Source organism: Ursus arctos, unplaced genomic scaffold (assembly GCF_023065955.2).
Source record: "Ursus arctos isolate Adak ecotype North America unplaced genomic scaffold, UrsArc2.0 scaffold_8, whole genome shotgun sequence".
In the NCBI taxonomy this organism is placed as follows: Eukaryota; Metazoa; Chordata; class Mammalia; order Carnivora; family Ursidae; genus Ursus; species Ursus arctos.
Genome location: NW_026623100.1, coordinates 71454677 through 71477795, shown reverse-complemented (window position 1 = coordinate 71477795; position 23119 = coordinate 71454677). Strand labels below are relative to the sequence as shown.

At 43.3% G+C, this 23119-nt stretch overlaps 1 long non-coding RNA gene across 1 annotated transcript in view; it reads right to left on the bottom strand.

The window, feature by feature from the left end:
- Positions 1-5033: 5033 nt before the first annotated feature.
- Positions 5034-23119, bottom strand: part of LOC123001992 (uncharacterized) — a 274590-nt gene continuing 256504 nt past the window's right edge. The window contains exons 6-8 of the long non-coding RNA XR_008958157.1: positions 14520-14671; positions 9824-9888; positions 5034-8337 (exon numbers count right to left, since the gene is read on the bottom strand). This is a non-coding gene — a long non-coding RNA (uncharacterized LOC123001992). The remainder of the gene's footprint in view (positions 8338-9823; positions 9889-14519; positions 14672-23119) is intronic.

The following is a 23119-nucleotide window of genomic DNA, read 5'->3' as shown; positions in this document are numbered from 1 at the left end:
TGTTGTTAGCCTCAAATTTCCAGCCTGCTGAGTCCAGCTTGTCTAAATCACATTAATAACTGCAATCACTCTTTCATCTTCTTGTGGAGGCTGAGTCCCTGCTGATAGGCTCTGGTTAGCCTCCCTCCAACCCTCAAAAATATCAGGGAGACATTTAGAGGGTACCTTTCTTCTTTAAAGGTGACTTTGGAAACTTTACCCATCCACTGGAGGACGCTGGAAATAAATTTTAGAGTATACAGAGAAGACGCCTAAATATCTGTAGGTGAGGATGTTAGGCTTAGACAGTGGCCCTGGTAGAAACTCTTTTCTTTTTTTTAAAGATTTTATTTATTTATTTATTCATTTGAGAGAGAGAGAGTGAGAGAGAGAGAGAGCACAAGCAGGAGGAGGGGCAGAGGGAGAGGGAGAAACAGACTCCCAGCTCATCAGGGAGCCTGACACAGGGCTTGATCCCAGGACCCTGAGATCATGACCTAAGCCAAAACCAAGAGTCAGACAATTAACTGAAATGAGCCTCCCAGGGGCCTGTAGAAGCTCTTTTCAATGATATTCAACCAGCAGTCATTGCATACCTATCAGTATCCCCAGACCATGTCAGCGTGAAGATGAACTTGACATGAATGACAAGAACAACAGTCTCATTCATTGCCTCTGTGCTCCCAGAGTTCCTGAGACACCTGTCCTTCCAAATGTCCTTACTTTTGAGAGACATCATAACGTGGCAGGAAGACCATGGCTTCCAAGGCAAATCCAGATTCTGCTACTTCTTAGCAGAGTGAGACTTAGCAGAGGGATACTCATTCACAGAATGTGGACTGTACCTATTTTAGACCATAGTTATGAAGGTCAACCATGGTGCATGTAAAGCAACTGGAAGCTTGCCAGATGCAGAGCAGGTGCTCCGGCAGTGGTAGGTCGCTATCATGGTTGCTCGTATCCCTGCGGACCCCTCGCCCAGTAGCTGCTGCTGCTGGCTCTAAACCCGCTCTTGTCATTGGGACTACTGATATCTTCGTTGGGTTTGCCACCACCCAAAGGTCTCTCAGTTACAGGAATGGTTTCCCCGGTACTTAGAGTTGTTCACAAGACTTTTTGAAAGGTCATTTAAACTTTTGGGTATTGTTATCCAACAATAGAAAAACTTGAAATGAGTTACCAGGAAGCTGCGTGAAGGGTAGTCAGGTGAAATTCTTTATTTCATCTCAAGCATATTTCTTCTCTAAAAACCAATGTCCCGAAATAGGGCCTCTGAACTTTAATTCTCTTCCAGTTCAAAGCCAGTCTACTAATTAGCCAGGATTTTCCCCCTTTTAATATTTCTTTCATATTCCCAAAAAGCCTAGCAGAATGCCAAACACGTAGTAAGGACTCAGATATTTGATGGAATGTATAACAAACCTAACACACTGGATATACTTAAAAATCAAAACTAAGAATTACATGTATTCAAAAATGATACAAAATCAGGGAGACAAACCATAAGAAACTCTTAACTATAGGGCACACACTAAGCATTGCTGGAGGGGAGGTGGTGGGGGGAATGGGGTGACTGGTGATGGACATTAAGGAGGGTATGTGATGTAAAGAGCACTGGGTGTTATATGCACTAAACTCTACCTCTGAAACCAACAATACACTATATGTTAATTAGTTTATTTTAAATTGTAAAAAAGGAAAATGTATATAGAAATAGAAAAAAATTGATGCATTCATTTCTTTCCTAATTTTCATATAACATCCTGTTCTAATGTCCTTATAAGCCCTTACTATGCTTCATTTTAGTTGGCTATTTGAATTAGACCTTTAATAATTGCTATTGTTAATAATAATATCAAACAGAATGATATACTGCAACTTATGAAATGGAAAAGGTAAAATAAATATGAAATATTTAAAAATGAAGAAAGTTCTAACAAAATTTTGACCATTCACCAACATAAGTTTGTTTTTATCATTCATCTGGAAATGCAACTCAATATTATATTCAGTTTATTTTGGAGTAGTTATCTCTTTACCTGAGAGTCAACACTCAAATATTACCAAATTATTAATTTTTTAAAAATTAAGTTTTTTAAAGTTAAATTCTTGTATTTGAAAAAGTTTTTATGTGGCAGGAATAAAAGTATAAGTAGCATTTTAAGTGCCAGCACTCTGCCATCTCTATGCCTGTCTTGTGCAAGCCTAGGACATGGGACTGAGCTCTCTGCACCAAGTTCCCAGTTTTCATACCTGGCTCTTGGGCAAGAATGATAAATGTAATTTGCTAGGACTAGAAAACTATTATTTATTTATGGGAAACAAAATGAACTCTGAAGCTCTATGAGGGTGGATGGGAGACCAGAAGATTCAAAGTGGCCAAGACGTTAGACAATGAGAGAGCCTTGGCTCAGGGGAAGTTGGAGAAAGGGAGCAGAACAGGAAACCAATAGGAAGAAAACTTTATGCCTGAATAAAGGTCAAAGAAAAGAAACCTGGTTCTACAATAATGGTACTTCCTACTATGAGCTCCTTAGAACAAAGACCCTATCCAGTTTACTGCAGGTGACATCATTTCCAAAACCATCTTAGGAACCATCCAAGGTAGTCCACAGATTCCTTTATAGTCATTCCTGGATTTTCAGCACAACAAGGTGTGTCTTGTGTCTTGACGGTCATGATAGATACATAGATACACATGTGACAAAATTGCAGAGAACTAAGCTCACACACACACACACACACACACACACACACATGCACACACACACACACACACACACAAGTAAAACTGAGAAATCTAAATAAAACCAGTGGATTCTACCAATGTCAAATTCCCAGCCATAATATTATGCTATGGTTCTGTAAGACATTGCAATTGAGACTGACTACGCAGAGTGCACAGGGTCTCTGTATTATTCCTTACAACTAAACGTGAATCTGCAATGATCTCAAAATAAGTTTTTTCTTTTTTTTTTTAAAGATTTTATTTATTTATTCGACAGAGATAGAGACAGCCAGCGAGAGAGGGAACACAAGCAGGGGAAGTGGGAGAGGAAGAAGCAGGTTCATAGCGGAGGAGCCTGATGTGGGGCTCGATCCCATAACGCCGGGATCATGCCCTGAGCCGAAGGCAGACACTTAACCGCTGTGCCACCCAGGTGCCCCCAAAATAAGTTTTTTCAATCATGACCCATTTTTTTAAAAACTAAACTATTAAGGGGTGCCTGGGTGGCTCAGTCGTTAAGCATCTGCCTTTGGCTCAGGGCGTGTTCCCAGGGTCCTGGGATCGAGCCCCACATCAGGCTCCTCTGCTGAGCCTGCTTCTTCCTCTCCCTCTCCCTCTGCTTGTGTTCCCTCTCTCACTGGCTGTCTCTCTCTGTGTGTCAGATAAATAAATAAAATCTTAAAAAAAAAAAAACTAAACTATTAAAAGCTATCTTTCTAATATACTTTTCTAATATACTTTCTAAACTGTAGAAACTGGACAACTAACAACATTCTCTTGAGACCAGGGCTCTGAACTTGATACAGATTTTAGATGCATTCCCAGGATATTGAGCAGGTGGGATGGAGTGAGTATGGTCATGGAGGCATCTGGCTACCCTCCCACCCCACTTGACCTCACCCTTGATTTGAGCAGACATGCCAGTGCCCATTCACTAGCTTTGTGGGTATCCAGAGGCCATGCACGTGCAACAGTTTTGTTTTTGTTTTGTCAGTGCAGAGGCAACAGACATGGGGTGTCTCTAAATTTAATAGTTTTGAAGATAGTTTCTGGATTCTGGGATTATGGTTAAGACCAGGCGTTCCCAGAGCCATATTCCAGTATATTTTGTCGATTCTCCATTTAGCCGATGGTGGGAGAGGTGGCAGCTAACCTGACAGGCCACTTGGGTGATGCTCTGGGAGTCATTCATGGAGTCCTGTCTAAAGCCTTTCAAGGGTTTTCTAAGCACTCATGTCTCTGCAGTATACCCCTTTTGCTTAGAAGAGTGGCTATCTTTTGTTGTTGATTTTTGTTTATGGATTCTTTTTTAATCTTCAACTGAACTCTGATGCTGATGCTCTGTGACTTTGTAGACCCATCTTTCCACCCCTGAATTCTCTCCCAAATGAGATGACCTCCGTCTAATAGCCAACATGTCCAAAAATAATTAGCTGAAGTCACAGAATGGCCAGTGGGACTCTCTGACAGCTAGAATTCTCTGGGATGTTATCTGAAAATGAAAAGAAAAAGCAGGAAGAGACAACGTGGGGAAATTGTTGATGTTTTCACCTGTACGGAGACTAGGGTATTGCTGATAGAAGCACAAGTAAAAAGTCCCAGAGAAAACTTAGCGAAAACTGAATGCTCTCTCAACGAAGTCGTAATTATGCAAGATGAGTAAGTCTTGAGATCTAATGTGCAGCAGGATGACCACAGCTAATAATACTGTATTGTACATTGAAAATCTGCTGAGAGAGTAGATTCCAGGAGTGCTCATCACACACACACACACACACACACACACACACACACACACACACACGGTAAATGTGTGAGGAGAGGGTATGCTCATTAGTCTGACCGTAGTCGTCATTTCACTATGGATATGGGTATCTAAACATCATGTTTTACTTCTCAAATGTATACGTTGTTACTAAAATATAATTTTTTAAAATTTCTGATCCATTTAAATTGTTCAGCATTTTAATAGACTTGTTTGTTCTTAGTGAAAATCTTGGTGTGACTGTGTTGCGCATCCCACAGGAAATGAAAAGCAGCTGAGATTTTTTTCAGGCTCCTATCTATCCCCTTTGTGATATTCTTTCACTCCATCCCTCAAAATTTAAAGAATTTTCCCTCCACGGTAAATAGAACCAAATAGAAGTGCCCTTGAGGCCAAGGTACATGGACCTGCGGGGCCGACGGGGCCGATGGGGCCGGGCACGGTGGCAACGGCTTCAGTGAGGCTCGGCGGTTTGCACGTTTAGAAAGGGGAGGCCCAGAGCAGCTGCGTCCTGGAGGAGAGCCGCCTTCCCCATGGCCTTAGCCACCCTGTGTTCTTCCTCCTTTTCCCTTTCTCCCCACCCACCTTTCATCGTCCTCAGAAGCCCATGTGTGTGAAAAGCAAGAGAGGAATGTGGGTGGGTTGACTTGTATAATTAAATCCATGTTGCATCGTGTTCTTTAGAATTAATAAGGAATTCATCCCATCGAAACTCACCATGACATCTTCCCTCTGACTCAGATTTCTTTTGCTTTTCTCTCTTTTTCTTAGCTAAAAGCATTAGACATGGGGCTATGGTTCAAATTAGGATCCTACATTTGTCTTCTTTTTTTTTTTAATTGGACTTTTCTGTTCAGTGAAGAGTGTAGTTTGTTTATATTTCATTTTTCTTCTATTCCATTTATCTGCCATTGTCTTTTATCCTTCCTTCTCCCAGAAAACTCGCTCAGTAAAGGAGAAAACAGGAAAACTCTTCCTCTGACAACTGTGAAGTTGGAAAAAGCATGCTGTTGGCCAAACCTGGACAATCCAGGCATCGTCCTTCGAGGCTCTTCCTTCCCTGGGTCACCACACCTTTGTCCTCACGCGCCCGCTCTCACGTATGTCCCCGGAGGCCATGGGGAGCTGTGTCTGTGAGAGACAGGGAGAAACAGCGAACAAATGGTACTTCTGAATTCCTGGGTCATGTTGCAAAACACCTTTTTATTGGGGGTAATAATTTGACTTCATTCCCTTATAAAAGTAGATTTATGTGATGGATATGTGATATATATTTTTCTGCCACTGTTCTTGCAGGATAGTGGTTGTATCAGTTAGGATTAAATTCAACTGTGAGTAACATAAACCCGAAATAACAGCAGCTTAAACCTGATTGTAGTTTTTCCTTGCTCGTGTAGAAGACCAGCTGTGCAGTCCCGCGCTGGCGTGGAGGCTCTTTCCATGAGGTCCTCCCGGGCGATACAGGCCCCGTCCAGCTCAGGGCGTGGCCCTCGGTTTCATGGTCCAGACAGGGAGTTAGGTCATCATCTTAAGAACCATCTTCAGAACCATCCAAAAAAACCATCCTTATTTAGAGGCTCCTGCCTTTTGACCACAGCAGAGTGCCTCAGTTTAGCTTCCCGCATGAGATTTGGGGCTAAGGAGGAAGGCGGGCACAGGCTGGAGTCAGAGCGGTGCTGCCTGCCAGATGTGCAAATCTGAAGAAATTCCTTCCCCTTTCCGAGGCTGTATTTTCTCGTAGGTAAAATGGACGTTATAACACGGATCTCTTAGAGCTGGAGAAGGACAAAATAAGATAACATGCGTGCAAGAACTGGCCCTCTGGTTAGCCTGAGAGCAAATACCAATTCATGGTGCTTTTAAATTTCAGGCTGTGTGGCTTTTCCATTTTCAAAGAAAACCAATCCCATGTTTAGGGACTGCAGACTTTCTGTGAGTGAGAAAACCCCCCGAAGTGGGCTGTACATTCTTTCCAAGCCCTTCTTGCAGTTAGAAAAGAAAGCTAACATGAAGAAGGCAACCCCATGCCTTGTCCCACCATCAAGGAAGCGGGGTTCACTTTTGCTGTAGTTTTCGGCGGGAGATACCGTGGGTTGATGGCAAGTAGGTCCTCCCCACTCCCTTCTACGACAGCGTCTTTTAAACTGCAAGAGGGAAGACCCATTTGGTGGGCTGTGAAATCAATTTATAACGAGCACTTTTTAATGAAAGAATAGAATGGAGGAGAATAGGTTAGAAAAGAATCAGGGCACATCACAAATAATCGATACATCATTTTCATGAAATGGGTTTCTATTTGTGTGTGTACGTGTGTGCATTCCAGGTTATAAGGTAAAATCTATTTCTTAAACTGATCTTGAATCTTGAAAAAGAGGAATGAAGTGGGGGGAAATCACTCTCCTTGACCTTAAAGCTTACTATTTTGATACAGTAATTAATACAACATGGTATTTGCAGAGATAGGTACATAGATCAATGGAACAGAATGGAGAAGCCAGAAATACACTTCCATAAATACGCCCAGCTGAGTTTTGACAAAAGCGGAAAAGCAATTCAAATGGAAGAACATTCAATTGACCTTTTCCATTTAAATGGCCCAAGTAAATCATCATCACATCTGCGTTTTAAGTAGCAGCAAGAAGACAAGGGAAGCAACTGCGTGCCAGCTGTCTTAAAAAAAAAATACCTCGGAGCTGCCGCCAGGGCGAGTTCTGTCCCACTGCCCGGAACTCGGTCACGCGGCCACACCAACAGTCGGGAAAGCGGAAGAATGTCATCTTCATTCTGAACAGTCACATAATTTAGTATTATTCTATATTAGAGAAAAATAGACAATAGGGGACAATTTCCTGTCCGTCTGGGCTACACGGAGATGTGCGAGTGAAGATTCTCCCCTCTCGTAGGCACCAAAGTGGTTTTTCCGCAGCACAGGCTTGACCCCCGGTTGAAAAACGTAGATGTCTCTGCAGTGGACACGGCGTAAAGTCCAAACTCCTCTGCAAGGATAATTAGGGTCCTGAGGGTTTGGCCTAAGCCCAGATTTGCAGCCATCGGCTGCCCACTCAGCGTTGCCCCCAGTGCTAAGACTCTACCACCTCTGTGTTCCCGCTCCAGCTCTCCCCTCGTCTAGACAGTTCTCCCACGTGCACGCCACCCTGCAGATCTGACAAACGATGCCTCATCTGTGCGGGCCTCGAGAAATTGTCAGTTTCTCTCCCTGATGCCTCCCTGACTCCTCCAACCCAGAGGGAAACTTCCTTCTCTAGGCTCCATTTCTCTGTTCGGACGTCGATTATTGCAGCGCTTACTTCATGTCTTACAGCGACTTAGGTGTCTGTTTTGTTGTTGTTCTGTTTTGTTTTGTGTTGTTTTTACTGTGGAAGCACAGCCCCTCCAATACAGGGCCTGTCCTCCCCAATTCTATTTCTGCTGATCTTGGAATCTCTCCATGCCTTTAAAATTATTTGTTGAATTATTGAGAGGTTTCTCAGGGTCAAAAGTAGAAAGAAAGAAAAAAAAAGTATCTATTTACAACAGGTGTGCTTTGAATGGACAAAGTTGTTATTTCCCAGGTTTCAGTTGTAAAGAAATAATCTGTGCTTAGAACCGCTTAAAAAAGCTCAGGTGAAAGGATGATTCTTTGGTACTTTGAGGTTTCTATTTCACTGTCATGAGCAAGTCCCATTCAAACTAGATCGCGGCAAGTCCCCTCAGACTTCACGGCCCGTTAGTAGGACCACATGCCTGCTTTCTGCTTTAGGGAGAAGGATTTCTTCCGTTTTCAGCATATAAAGACAGAGTAGCAAAGACCACTTCAAAGATATCATTTCTCTTGGTATTTATTTGGAAGAAAATCCTCTTCTTTCTAAGGAAACACATAAGTTTTATTCTTAGAAGCCCTCCCTTTTTTCTTAACGTAAAGAAAATTTTATATTGTATTTATGAATTTTTGCTGGACATCCTTTACCTCAGTAAAATTTACTTGGGGGGGGTGGAAGATAAATGGAAAAACTTTACACCCGTTGAACAGTAATTCCCCGTCCCCCTCCCCCCTAGCTCCTGGCGACTATCAAGCTACACTCCTCTTGACTGTTTTAGGTGCCTCGTGTCGGTGCAGTCACGCACCATTTTTCTTTCTGTGACTCGCCTGTTTCACTGAGCATAATGTCCTTCAGGTTCGTCTATGAAGTCACATATGGCAAGATTTCCTTTTTTAAAAAAAAAGCTGATTAGTATCCATTGCATGTCCATGTCACATTTTCTTTATGCATTACCCACCGATGGACATTCAGGTTGCTTCCACAGCTTGGCTATTGTGAATAATGCATGCCTCCTTTTTTGAATGAAATACCAGGTAGCACTCTCATCAGTGACATTCTTCAAGGGCAATCCTACTGTGAACTGGTTTCCTGAGCCTCAGTTTCTTAAAGCGGTAACATTTAGACACCCCCCCCCCCCCCCGTTTGTTTATCAGATCTGCCTGTGCTCCTTTGTATTTCCCCAGCCTTCCAGCTGGATCAGGGCCAGGTGATTTATTTTAACCCATGGGCTGTGAAGAGCAGTGCCACGCATCCCTTCCCATCACCAGAGGTAAGATCCAGTGTCTCCGATCTTTGTTTTCACATGAAGGACACGCATGGCCGTTATAAGATGCAGGAAGATTTTACGCGAGTAAGATAAAACGCGGATGTGTGAAGCGACCGAGATCGAGGGGTCCATTGTAGCAGGTAGGATGCATAACCATGGCTAATATGCTCACAGTGCAAGGTTCTAACGAGGACTAAACAGGGCATTTACATACAAGCCTGGGCGCCGTGTCTGTGAGACATACGCATCCGCCATATAGTTAAAGTAAGGCTACCGGTACGTAATAAAATGGTTGTATTGAAAGAAAAATGCCTGGACCACAGAAAAGCTTGGTTCTGGAGCTGTAGAACTTTAGACCCAGGCACTGAAGTCATTTAATCTAGTGTTTTCCAAATTTATCGGATTATATACCCCAGGTTCATAATAGAAAATACAGATTTCTAGGCCTAGCCACAGTTACAACAAGTCAGAGTCACTAAGTGAGGCTTTGATCCCAATTGTTTTGTTCGGCTTTATATGGAAAGAAGGTGAGTTGTAAGAGGTCAGTGACTTTGCTATGACCACAGACCCGACTGTTCAGCGTGCTGGGGACTAGAACCCAGCTGGCACGAAGTCTAACGCTTTACTTCTGGGCTAACATAATAATGTTCTAATGGAGCAAGGCTGAGACTGACCCTTTACCCCCCTTCTCTGATAAATCATGTCAAGACCTGCAAATGATTTTACCCCTTAACAATGAAAAGAAGATGTAATTTTAAAATTACCTTGGATGTACAGTAAAAGCAGCATTCCCATAATCAATCATCCAAAATCACGGGGTTATTTGGAGCTATTTGAAGGAAAGTAAATTGAAAACATGTTGTTAAACAATGCACCAAAGAGTTATCAAATCATAAACATCTAGATTACTTTAACATGTTGATTATTTCACATTTAGGGTCTCTTTACAAAGTAACGCTGGCCATGAAGAGACCTGGAAAATTCAATGAATCCTTTCCTAAGTTGTTAACTGTATTAGGTTCAATCACTTGGCCATGTGGGAACACATGTTAAAGTTAAAATATATATATATATACATACATATATGTGTGTGTGTGTGTATATATATATATATATATATTCTTTTTCGAGCTATTATTCACACTTTTCACTAAGCAGAAGACACGGAGGCCTGTTATTAGGGCATGTCTCTGAGGATACAGAAATAGCTCGGGGAGTGCAGTGGTATAACAGTGAACACATTAAAACCTATCTGGAGCTTTGGAAATCAAATATACAGACATTCCATAATGACCCTTGGGTTTTAGCATAATTCCTGAACCTGAAAATTCATAACTAAATTATGGCAGCACATTTATGACATAAAATGCCTTAAACCATTTGTTTATTATTATATGTGGATTTTAAGTTTTATGTTTAAGAAAATGGAAAGCCTACCCTTTTTTCCCCCCTTGGAGAGGTGGTATACCAATTACCTTTGAGACTCTGTTTTTCTCACTGGAAGAGAGCTAAACCAGGACTGAAATTTACGTCAAGGCATCTATTTGGTTATCAAATATATGATCATACACTCTTGTTAAACTAAACCAAATTAAATTAATCTTTGTTGAAAAATAAATGATGTAATTCCTGGACGATCCTGGCGTACTCACAGGATGGTGGCCTGGTTCTTCTAAGTAGCTTGGAAGAAAGCAAAGTCTGAAATAGTTCTTGAAACTGAGAAGAGGAAATTGCTTGGAGTACAGCAGGTGTCTAGAAGGAGCGACTACCCAAGAGTGATCTGTGATCTAAAGGGTCATCATTATAAGACTAAATTATATCTGCATTCTTCCTGAGACCGGATTCAAAGATTGAACTCTAAAATTAATCTAGATGTTATTTCTTCTTTGAGTTCTAAAATGAGCCCAGGGAAGAGTGGAGTCATTCATCTGACTGGGAATCACAGTGCATCCCCTGACTTTTCTTGGAATGGATTCCTTATGTGGACACATGTGAGTCAAATTGCATCTGGTTATTGTTTTTAGAGAATGTTGCTGAAATGCAAACTGAGCCAGTGTATCATGGGCTGACTTATCAGTGGCTGTCCGTGGGAGAACCAGAATGGAACTAAGAGGCGACAAGTAGGCACTCACACTGCGGGCCTCTGTCCAGGTACAATGATGGTGTCATGGCCAAAAGGAGCAAATGTAGTGCACTCCTGGACAGAGACACCTGCCCTCTCTTTGGGCTCTGGTAACAGCCACGAGGCAGAGGGAATGACAGCGGCATGGTGGAAAGAAAACGAAATTTAAGATCAGACTCACCTGAATCTTCCCTCTGGCTGCACCGCAATAATGTGATTTTTGAGTGAATTCTATAATCTCTCTGAGCCTCAGTTTTCCTATTGGTAAAATAAGAATAATAACGCCTGCCTCCTGGACTTGTGAGAATTAACAAGAGACTTTGGGCATAGTACCTGGCAGCTGGTCACCAAAAAAATTGGAAAAAAAAAAAACAGTACATCTCCAATAATCCCATCAACAGCTAACATGTGAACACTTACGTGTCCAGGACTTTACCTGCTGTTGATGCCTGGCACACGCCTGGCATTAGTGGAAACTCAAGACATCAATCATAGAATGACAAGACGATGGCTGAATCACTTCAGCGGTGACTCTGGCCATGAAGAGAGAGACAGGCAAGACCAGGGGGGAGATATACGTGCACCAGTGCTGCGGATCCCTGGGGTTCTCGGGGGGAAGGCCATCTCCTCGCCCCAGCCCCCTAACTCCACCGTGCATGGCCATACCCCTAGAACCATTGAGTATTTTGTGGTCTTGCTTCTTCTGAGGCCAGAGGGTAAAAACTGAAACACAAACTAAAAATGTCAAGTTCTATTCTGCTCCAGAAGCTCCCGAGGGCTGGGCAGAGGTTTTGCAGTTTTACCACAAGCATTTACAAGGGCCGCACACTTCGGCAGGACCAAGTCTCCAGATAGCCTAACCTCTGCAGACCCAGAACGCAGCTGAATTTCAGAGGTCGTGAAAGGGGGAGGTTCTGGGGGGTCCTGGAAAAGACTAATTCAACCTTGGTTCATCATCATGCTATGCTCCAACCCCCATGTAGCCGAGGCTCGCTTGGTTTCTGGTTTCAAAATGACATTTTCACACAGCCCTAATCCCAACCCACCCTAATTTAAAGAAACAGGCACTTGGCATGGGATCCAGATAGATCAGCAGTTGCTCGCATACAGCTGTGCACATCTGGCACACAGGTATGTGAGTTTGCATGAAGATAAATTGTGTGGGGACCAAACGCACAGTTGTTAAACTAAAAATGAATCGCTTCTTGGAAGCAATCTCCCTGCACAGCAGGGCCTCTGGGTGAGCCTGATCCTTTTCATTAAGCTTTTCTCAGAAAGCATAGCCTCCTCCAGAAGGGCTGCGGGGGAAGGAAGGGGCATGCCCACACCTGCAGTTGGCTCTCTGCTGCTCCTTTCAAATTAGAATTTGGACACAATCTCTGACAGCCACAGTCAGGCAGTCTTCCCAGGGGAGTTACTCAGAGTCTGGGATCAAAGAAGAGACCGGGTCCTTCCTTGGTGCTACTCCGCTGTCCATAAATTATGTTTCATCCAGGGCCTGTTCTTCAGGGAGAGGCCTTCTGTGGACAGCTACCGAGGGATTAGGGCCCTTTACCAAACTTCATGGGCCAAGAAATCTGCCTCCCTTGGGAGCTTCATGGCGTCAATGGCGTCTACCCTGTGGGAACACCTTTCCCACAGTTCATGTACTTGAGGTCACTCATGGGACAACACCACGCTCATACACTCTCCAGATCACAGAACTCCATTGTGTGGTACCTCGCTGGCATGGAGAAAACAGAAGGAGTGAATCCTGAGCTCGGTAGTCTCAGGGATTCCATGAAGTGCCGTTCTGACCCAATGACTAAGGTTTGATATAGAAAGTTCCATTCCAGGCTCAATTTCACAATTTCAGCAATGGGAAGTTACTGGGTGTTTGCACCAAAGATTTTGAAGGAGATTCTTCTCATCTTTTTTCTATGTGGTGGTAATACGAGCAATGGTCCAGTAAATTGATCTTGTTTCTCTCTTTCTCTCTCCCCCCATATCTATCTGTCACTCAAAATGAAAAAAACCCAATAAGTGGAAGGGAAATCACAATGATTTTAGAGGGAAATGCAATCTTCACATTATCCCACTTGAGTTACCGTGGTAGATTAGCCATAATGTCCATTTCTGAAGTGTTGTACACGCTGTGTTTTCTGCCTGTAATTTTTTTTACCCCTTTCCCATCTTGGTGAACCCTAGATCGTTCCTTATAGTTCAACCTAGGTCTCAACTGTTTCATTACTCCTGCTCCTAAGGGAGATGACTTCACGCTCTACACTACCATCATTTCTCCATGCATACCTGTCTATTAGCAACATACCAGTTTTGTGATCATCTGTTTATACGTCTGTTCTCCCACCACACTGTGGGCCTCTCTATAGCAGGGATTATCTAGTTCTTTCTATTTCCAACACCTAGCCCTCTTTAAATAACTTAATATTTGTCAAATGCATACCAATGCTATTTTTCCCTTCCTTAACATAACTTTGTTAGGACCCAGGCATTCCCAGTTTGTGAATTCCATGATAGCCCAGTATGAGAATGGAAAGAATCCTCCACAAACATCACCTCAACCTGACCCAGAAACCAAACGGAAAACAGCCACATTCTGAGGTAGCCTGCAATTGCCAGAATTATCTAGAGGCCTTGACAAGGGATAAAATAAGAAGGAACATGTGAGTGGGCGCAGGACAGCTTTTCTTTGCTCTTATAGAAGAGAATCCTGGAAAATGCCAGTATTTTTAGGTCTCACTGCTGGAACCAAGGTGAGTGTGAGTGCAGAAGTACAAGCCACCATGGGAGTCACTGAGGGTGTTCAAGACCAACCGCTACAAGAGTCCCTTAACGACTTCCAACCCAAGAACCATCAACAGTAAAGCTTCCCAAAAGTTTGTTCCTATATGCACTCCCCATTCTGCCCATTTGTCCAGCCTTTGCCTTGGATTGGTAGTTTATAGCTCATAGTGAGCCAAAGCCTTGAGAGGGATGCTCTGTCTTTTGCAGAAACCAACATAAGTTCAACACTCGTGTGGGAACAGAAAGTTGAGAACTGACAGCATATATGAGTCTGCTGATAAAAAGGGAAAAAAAGCCCATTTACCAGCTGTTTTTCCATTCAGTTTTTAGGAATAAAACCCAAATGTGCTCACCAAAATTAATGACTGATAAAATTGTCATCCTTCTCTTCCTGGTGGAAGAATTTTATCTCAGGGTCCAATGTGATAATAAAAATCTCATTACTCTGATAGGTCAGAAAAGAGGGTTTCTAAGAGGAGTTTCTTGTGACTTCTTACTCTGACACCTAAAACCCTGGCCCTACCCAAAGTTGTTCCTTTATCCCTGTGCTTTACCTTAGACTTCCTGTTCTCTCCTGCTGAGCCTCCATCCCATGATTCCCGACAGCACCATTGCCTCAGTCCCCTCACGGTCTGCATGGGGGCCAGCCACCAGCGCATCGGAGGCACTGTCCTGTTCTTCACGATATGTAGGGAGACACAGCTGCCTGAAGGAGGGGGAGGAAAGGATCAAACCGTAGCTCTTTTATTGTTCCTATGGAAAAAATACAAGTTGAAAATAAAACCCTCTGAGGAGGTGACCAGATTTAACTGGAATTTTTGAGTCATCTAGAAACCTTCTGTGCTTGCTGTCATAGCATGCCACCCAATCAGAAGCAGCCCACGCTTCCATTGGAGGGAGTAAGAAGCCCAGACGCCCACAGGTGGCCAAATGATGACTTCCTCTCTGCTTTATCCTGGCCTCTTCAGAGTTTCTGCACAATAAACTAAAAACTATTAAGGGAATCTCAAGATGGCAAGAAGAAAGTGATGGTTAGGTGAGGAAGGGAAATAACTCTAGACTTGGAATTAAGCCGTTGGGGTCTCACCCAATTTTTCCTTTACCTTCTCTAAATTTCTTTCATTCCAAAATGAGGAAAATCAAGCAAACAAATCCAGTTTGTTTTTAAAATGTTTTCCCCTTCTAGGATCGTCATAAGAACTCTTTCTTTTCAGAACCAAAAATGTATATTTCCATTGCTATTATCGTAGCTTATTTTCTATTTTCAGTGACTTTGTTTGAAGGAGACTGTTGTGCTGGATTCCCTTTCAGTCCAACAGCCAGCTTTGCTCTCCAGAACCCATCTAAGTCCGGGTGGGCCTAGCTCTCAGAGCCAAGTCTGTTTTCACATTGGGTTACTGATCCATTTAAGTGCTCACCAAATACTTGCTAACTGAAATAACCACCCATCTTTTAAAACCTATATTCAGAAACGTTCTCTGTAAAAGTTCAGTCTATACTGAAAAATCTTCAACCATCCCATCGTTAAAAGCAACTGGTCCACTATGAACTATTTTCTGAATGAGTTCCAGAAGACCTCATCTGTTGATAAGGAGAGAGCAGTTATCAGCCAGTTTTGCCGGGCTGAGAGATCTTTAGGGCATCTGTAAAAGTCTCATACTCCAGATTTTCCTGGCATTTATGACATTCTTCAATCTTTTCATCTGAACCACATCATTCCAGACCTCCAAAGCTGGTTTCTTTCTTTAGAAACTGGGTAAACCTTGTAAGCTGCTTCCCTCTCTTTCCAGGAGTATACCCTGAACAGGGTATTCTGAAATCAAGGTGTTCTGAAAGCCTGCCTTAGATAGGAGTGGAGTCTGCAGTTGTCTATTCCAAATGCCTAGCACCTAAAGAGCAAGACTCTCTCACAGAAAAGCCCACGATGTGAAGTGCTACTGGTTTTCCACATTCACTCGCAATTCCAATCACGGGAGGTCCTGGTAACTTCTCACACCTGGAGCTTGACTCCCAGAAAACAAGCAGGGACTCTTGCTTATGAATCCTACAGTAGGCTACTAACAGAGTTCTCATCCTCATTTCCCATCATTTCTCTCACACGGATAGCATCATCTTTTGTCTTCTCTCAGCAGCAATCAAAATACCCCAGATTGTGCCCCACACATCACTGCCAAAACTACTTTCTGGGGGGGAAAAAAAGTCTGTAAACCCATTTGTGTTGAGAGATGGATGACTGAAAGGACAGAAGATATCGGAGGGAGCGGCATCATAGTAGAGAAGAAAAGGGACGGTGAGGTTACCGGGGGTGCCGTTGGCAGAGGGAAGGGCAGAGAGCACTGGAGCCTATGCCAGCCCTGGGAGGGTGTGAGACACTGCCAAGCTTGGCCGAGGAGAAGAGCTGGTAGATTTGAGCCACTCAGTTCTATTAATAAACCCTCAGCAAGATCTCAGTGTGTTTCTTCAGTGAGCCTACTTCCTTGTAACAGAGAGCAATCAAAAAATGTTCCCTGGTGGTGCTCACTTCCCTCAGGGGACATCCTTTCAGAGAGCAACCCCAGAGCCTTCATGAGGAGATGTGTCCTATGCTTCACAGAGAAGGACCAGGGCCACTTCTCCATCTACTTCTGAGACACTCGGGCAGAAGGAGGCCCTCTGTGCTCTACTTTCTGAATGGGGTGCCTGTCTGTAGATGTCTAAACAAACAACACTGAGTGGAAATGTCTTGGGCGGGGGCGAGGGGGATGGGGCAGGGAGCATTCTTTAAGAATCTGGCTACTGTGAGGGCACAATCCATCATCTCCTCAAACACAGTTTAAAGTACAGTGTGTGGTCCTTGTCCCTTGGGTCTTTCTTGGCCTAGAATTTAACTGAAGTCTGTAGGGGAAAGACTATGATGTGAAACAACTGGTCTGTCCCAAAGTGTACATTTTAAATGCTCATAACTGTACAACTCATAAGCTAGTTTTTATTGATGAAAAGCCCTGATGAGAATAAACAAAGCAGAGGGCATAATAAATGGCATCTCCATTGTAAGTAAACCAGGCAGACTGCACTGGCCATGTTTCCTTCTGGGACCTTGGATGAGACAGTATGTCTGCCACTCAGTTGGCAGCATGTGATCCAATCAACCCTCGGCCACCTTCCCATCAGACTACATAGTTATCCCAATCGTCCCCAACTTTGATGAAGATATTCTAACCCTAACCCATCTGCCCAATGATGAGGCCAATATCCCTAAAAATGATAGGACCTATTCCCTACCATGCTAAAAGTCAGAAGCCCAGGTGCTTAGTGAAGTGGAGGAGGCCTGGCAGAATCAGGGGCCCTTGTTGTAGGATGGGGTGTCTTCACACCTGAGAAATGCCAGTAGCTAACTCTGATTTGGGGAATAGAGAAAGCACTTGAAACAATAATTTTATTAAGAACACATCAATTTGAACTCCATTCCTCAGGATTGCCAGACCCAGGGAAATGCAGGAGGCACACTTCAGGGGTTCGTACCCCTGTGAGTGTGAGGGCTCCTATGGCATCAGAAGATTTCAAAGCTTAGAGCTCCAATTGCCATTGTGTGTGTGTGTGTGTGTGTGTGTGTGTGTGTGTGTGTGTTTTGTTTATCCCCACAGTGTATGCATTTATTTCAAGGTTCTCATACATATATGGAAAACATACATTTATTTTTTAGTCCACAGATAATATTCGGTTTGTGCAAGAATGCACAGATCATTTCTGCTAATTCTACAGTTCTCAGTGGCCACTGGGAATCATGAAGCTCTGACATTAGCTCCACTATTCAACCAGGCATAACAAAGTTTCTCATGATATATTGTGAAGACTGAAAAAAATAAAGGTTGATGTGAACGTAATAGGTGAATATGGATTGGAACAACTACTTCCAAAAGGTGCTGATGATAATCAGGCAAACAGGACAGGGTCTCTAATGAGTAACTTTCAGCTGTATCCTTGGTTGCCTTCTCTCCCACCCTTGACCTCCCACTGACTCAGTGCATGAGCTGGGAAATGGCATTTTTGCTCTCAAGTTCTCCATACAGGACATGGAAGGTGAGATATGAGATACAACAGCAGTTCCAAATCTTTTTTGATTTATAAATCTCATAGAGATTTTTGTGAATGCTGAGAGCCATCTTTCTGGAAAATAGTTACACGCGCAATGTTTACCTATAATTCAGGGGACTCATGGATTTTCTGAAGCTGTAGGAACCCCTCTGGGTAGTGACTACTGAGGTACCCCCAGCTTGGACACTATGGTTCTAGAGAGTCATACTTAAATGGCCATGGAGCCGTGGTGATTTCATTTTTATTTCAAGCACCTCCTTTGTAGAGATATAATAGGAACCCGTTCCAGGGAGGCATCTGGAAAGCATGTAGCATGACCTCCAGCTGTGTTCAGTTTCAGTTTGTTCCAGCTGGTGACCCTGCAGTGCTCTTTTTCTTCCCCGACCCAGACATGCTCTGTCTCCCTGGCTGCCCTGTACCTTCCCTGGCCTTGTAGGAATGATTGTGCCAAAGGCAAGATGACTCCACCCAGAAAAGGGGCCTTATAGCGCTGTCTCATATTCAGGCGGCTTCTGCAGCCGAGGCAAAGCAGTTCACCCCCTCTTCCTTGATTTGATTCCCATGGCTTGTGGTTATTGGATTGGATAGCACAGATATAGAACATTCCCATCATCACAGAAAGTATTATCGGACACCAGTGATCTATACCTATATCCAGTCCATGCACACTCCGTGCCAGCACCTGAGTTTTGAAACTATAGAAGCAAATAAGACAAGTTCCAGCTCTCAAGGGACTCATGGGGAGGAGGCAAACATCACACCACCACCCCTGAGGTGGAGACAGGAGGGAGATATTCCAGGCAGAGGCGGCAAATAACATGTAAAAAATGTACAAAGGCCTAAAAACATTGCACGTTCGGAGCATGGGGAAATTTCAGGGGGTTCAAATACAGAGGAAACGTATGTATTGAGTAAGGAGTGGTGAGAGGAGCTGATAAACCAAGGTGGGAAGGTAGACAAGCACCCGATCTGGGGGTTAGACAACAGCCAGCTCTGACGGATAGACAAGGATCAGATCTATATGCCATGCTGATCCGGTGGTTGCTTTACAAATGGTCATTCTTGCACAACTTGATCTTTAATTAACTTTGATTTCCTCAAGTGTGTTTTCTTAGAATCAAATTTCCCCATCTCTGTCTGAACCTTATTATAGAGCCTTATCACAGAATTTAGAATCCTGAGCTCTGTCCTCTCTGTAGCTTGGCCGGTCATGCTTCCAGGCCCTTCCCCTTGGGCTAACATCTCCCATTATCATATTGTATGGTTGTTGGAACCTACAACATATGAGGTAAGCTTGGGTGTAGCTAAGCCTCTGGAAGCTCAGAGATATACCTTAAACTGACAATAAGGATGATGATGACAAGGAATGTGAAACAGGATAATGCCCAGAGAGAAACCCTTAGACGGCCACAGAAGGAGGATGAAGGAAAGCCAGTGGAAGACCAAGTAGAAAACAACAGCAGTTGGAGAGTACTCTACAGGAAGGATTCCACCAGCTCAGCATCTCAAAGACTGGGCACTTCCCTTCAAATGCACAAATCCCCCCATCTGTGGCTGAGACTCATTTCTGGGTGCCTGTCCTAATGCATCACGGTGGCCATTACGGACTACACCACGAAACCATGGCTGCATTTCAGAAAACATTACTGAGCATCTGATAGTGTGGTGACCTTGCTGGATTCAGTGGAGACCAAACTCATGGGTCTGTAGTGAGAAGAAGACTCTCATCATTATGATCCTGACCTCTGTAATATTCCTTGCAGATATAAAGCCCTTCCACTGCTGTCATCTCCTGTGGTCTCAACATATCCCTGCTAGGTAGATAAGATCAGATTTGTTTTCCCAGTTTTATGGATGGCAAAACTAAAGTCCAAAGATATGAAGTCACTTCCTGATTTCACAGCAAACTAGGGAGCTCGAGCCAGGGCTCTCATTTTCAAATCTAGGCCTTGAAATGCAGTCTCAGAAGGCAAGTTATGTAATTAGATCAAATTCTCCTAAAATCAAATTTCCCAGCACACTGGGATGAAATATACAAGCTGAGGTTAAAAAAAAAAAAAACAAAAACAACTATGAGGTCCTTGACAATTGCATGTGGTTAAAAACAGACACAATATTCAAAGGCGCTCAAAGCCCTAAACACTCCTCTTAATGATCAAAAGCTAGAAACTGATTTCTTCTGAAAGTCATCAAGATTAAAATGTTCAGGTGGCCATAGCCATCAACGGCCTTCCTGGTACATAAGAGTAAGGAAGAGTTTGAGGAGTTTAACTGTATGGTGACTAACATAACATAACATAACAACATAACATAACATAACATAACATAACATAACATAACATAACATAACATAACAGGGGCGCCTGGGTGGCGCGGTCGTTAAACGTCTGCCTTCGGCTCAGGGTGTGATCCCGGCGTTCTGGGATCCAGCCCCACATCAGGCTCCTCCGCTGGGAGCCTGCTTCTTCCTCTCCCACTCCCCCTGCTTGTGTTCCCTCTCTCGCTGGCTGTCTCTGTCAAATAAATAAAACCTTAAAAAAAAATAACATAATATAAATAAATAAATAAATAAATAAATAAATAAATAAATAAATAAATATCGGGGGTAAAAGAATAAAATGTTCTTTAAAAAGAATGGAAACAAAAGTGCGCCTATATCTTATCTCATCATTTCTGTGGGTCTGAAAATGCTGTGGCAAAACTCACAGTGGCTCACGCTGAGCTGGACGCTGCAAAGCAAACACTAAACAGAGACCAGGTCTGTTTTGAGCCTTCATCAAATCGCAACTGCATGATTGCAAATAAATCCCAGCACATGTTGTTTTAATTAATGGCAAATAATAAGATAACAGTCACAATCGTGGGGCTTAACCAACCATACAGTGAAGCATACATTTGTTTTCAATTAGAGTTAAAATGTATCCAGCTGAATAGAGCTTAAGTGGTAATTACATTCTTTACAAGTTGCTAATAATCCCTGGAATGGCCACTCTAATAAAAATTTGCCTCTAATGGGTACATGTCCTGCTTCCTCACATGTCAAGGCCAGTGAAGTCATTAGGGGCACCAGCGGCCCAACCGTCTATCTGGAGCTTCAGACTTCTGGCCAAAGCCCACACGTGAGCCCCTCACTGTGTACTTAACATGGGAAGCAGCATGCTCATTTGATTGTGGTTTTATGCTCTTTCCCGGGAATGCCTCCCAGGGGCAATTCTGCTATTAGCGAGTGGCTATTTGTCATCTCCTATAAGGTGAGGCCTTCGACAGAGTCTACAGAAGAACGCAGAGGGCTCCACGCGGCCATCCTGGCAACAGGGACTTCGCTTCGTTTTGAGATAGTCACTGACCTCCTTCCAGGACATCGGTCTGTGTTTAACGGGTGGGTGGTTGTAGGACTGGACTGGCCAAAGCGTTCCAATCCAGGAAAATATGTCTGGGTGCACACAGTTTGATAAAGTGCTTTTAATGTTAATGAGTCAGAAAAAAAATCTGAGGCTTCACATTATATGCTCCCTTTCTTTCTCTTCACTCAGGACTGGTCAAGCCAGCTGTTAGCAGTGCTTTTGTAAAGGGAAAGGTAGAAAGTTATGCAATAAGCACATATAAAACAAATAAATGGGAATGGAAGTAGTCAAGAAGAACAGAGGGCAGGGAGGTGACTGCACTCCCAGCAAACGTGATACTCTATCTGGTAGCCATGGCCGGGTTTGGGCAATGATGAGGTTTGTATATAAATTCAGAAGGTAGAGTTGGCCACTTTTCACTCCCAATAGTTGACATCTTTAAATGAACCCTTCCTCCTTCATTTGTCTGGTGGTAGGAGGGGTGCTGGTTGTATGTGGTCTCGCATGGAGTGACTCTGGGAGATTGGACAATTACCGTCTCCTCTTTGGGTCTTCACTTTTTCATCTTTTAATAATTGTAAAAGTACTTCTCATCTCTGACAATTGTGATTCCATGAAATTACAGCTCGGATTAAGAAAGTCTTCTCATGATTGACAAGGTCTAACAACCCAGTCTTTCTATGGCAGTGACTGATTTGTTAGTAGAGTTCCTAACTCTACACATTATATAAATAGAAGAAGAGAGATGTATTGAAGGCTTCCACCCACCTCCTACTTCTAGGATTCCGTGGCAGTTTTGTATAGTCATAATTCACTCCTGCCTTGTGCCTTCTAGTAGCAGGTGCTCAGGCTTTTTTCTAATGGACATATAATTGACATATTACTTTAATTTTGTGTGTACAACATAGCGATTTGACACATACATTGGGAACTTAGAAGGGAGTGGTACAGTCACAGAGTACGTCGTCACAACGGCTGCAAACTGCAGCCACATGCCAGGCAGGTGCTAGAAAGATAGGATGGTGCTGGTTGCTACCTGCTTTTCCATGCTTACTCCACCACCTATTCCCCAAACCATGCCCCTATCATCACCACAGAACGTGGCGGCTCACACAGTGTCCCCAACATTATCCTACCCAACTGGAATTTAATTTAGTTCTCGTTTGAATCAGATTCCATTATTACATAGATTCTAATTTGGACCAGACTGAATTGTCTCATCCCAAACTATCTTTTGAGCCTTTTCTCCCACTGACCCCCAACATGTACTCAGAACTTCAGCCAGACATGATAGCTTGTACTATTAGTTTTCTATCTCTGTGTAACAAATTACCATAAATTTGGTGATTTCAAGAATAACTCTCGGGGTGTCTCGGTGATGCAGTCTGTTAAGGGTCCAACTCTTGGTTTGGGCTCAGGTTGTGATCTCAGGGTCGTGATCTCAGGGTCTGTGCTCAGCTTGGAGTCTGCTTAAAGACTCTCCCTCTCTCTCCATCTGCCCCTTCCCCCACACTCTCTCTCTCTCTCAAATAAATACATCTTTTTTAAAAATCATAAATAAATAAGGAACATCCCTGTATTATCTCGTCATTTCTGTTGGTCTGGAATCCAGACATGCTTAGTTGGATCCTGTGCTCAGGGTCTTACAAGGCTACAGTCTAGTGTCCTCCATGCTGCTTTCCTTTCTGGAGTTCAGGGTCCTTTTCCAAGCTCACCTGTTTGTTGGCAGACTGCAG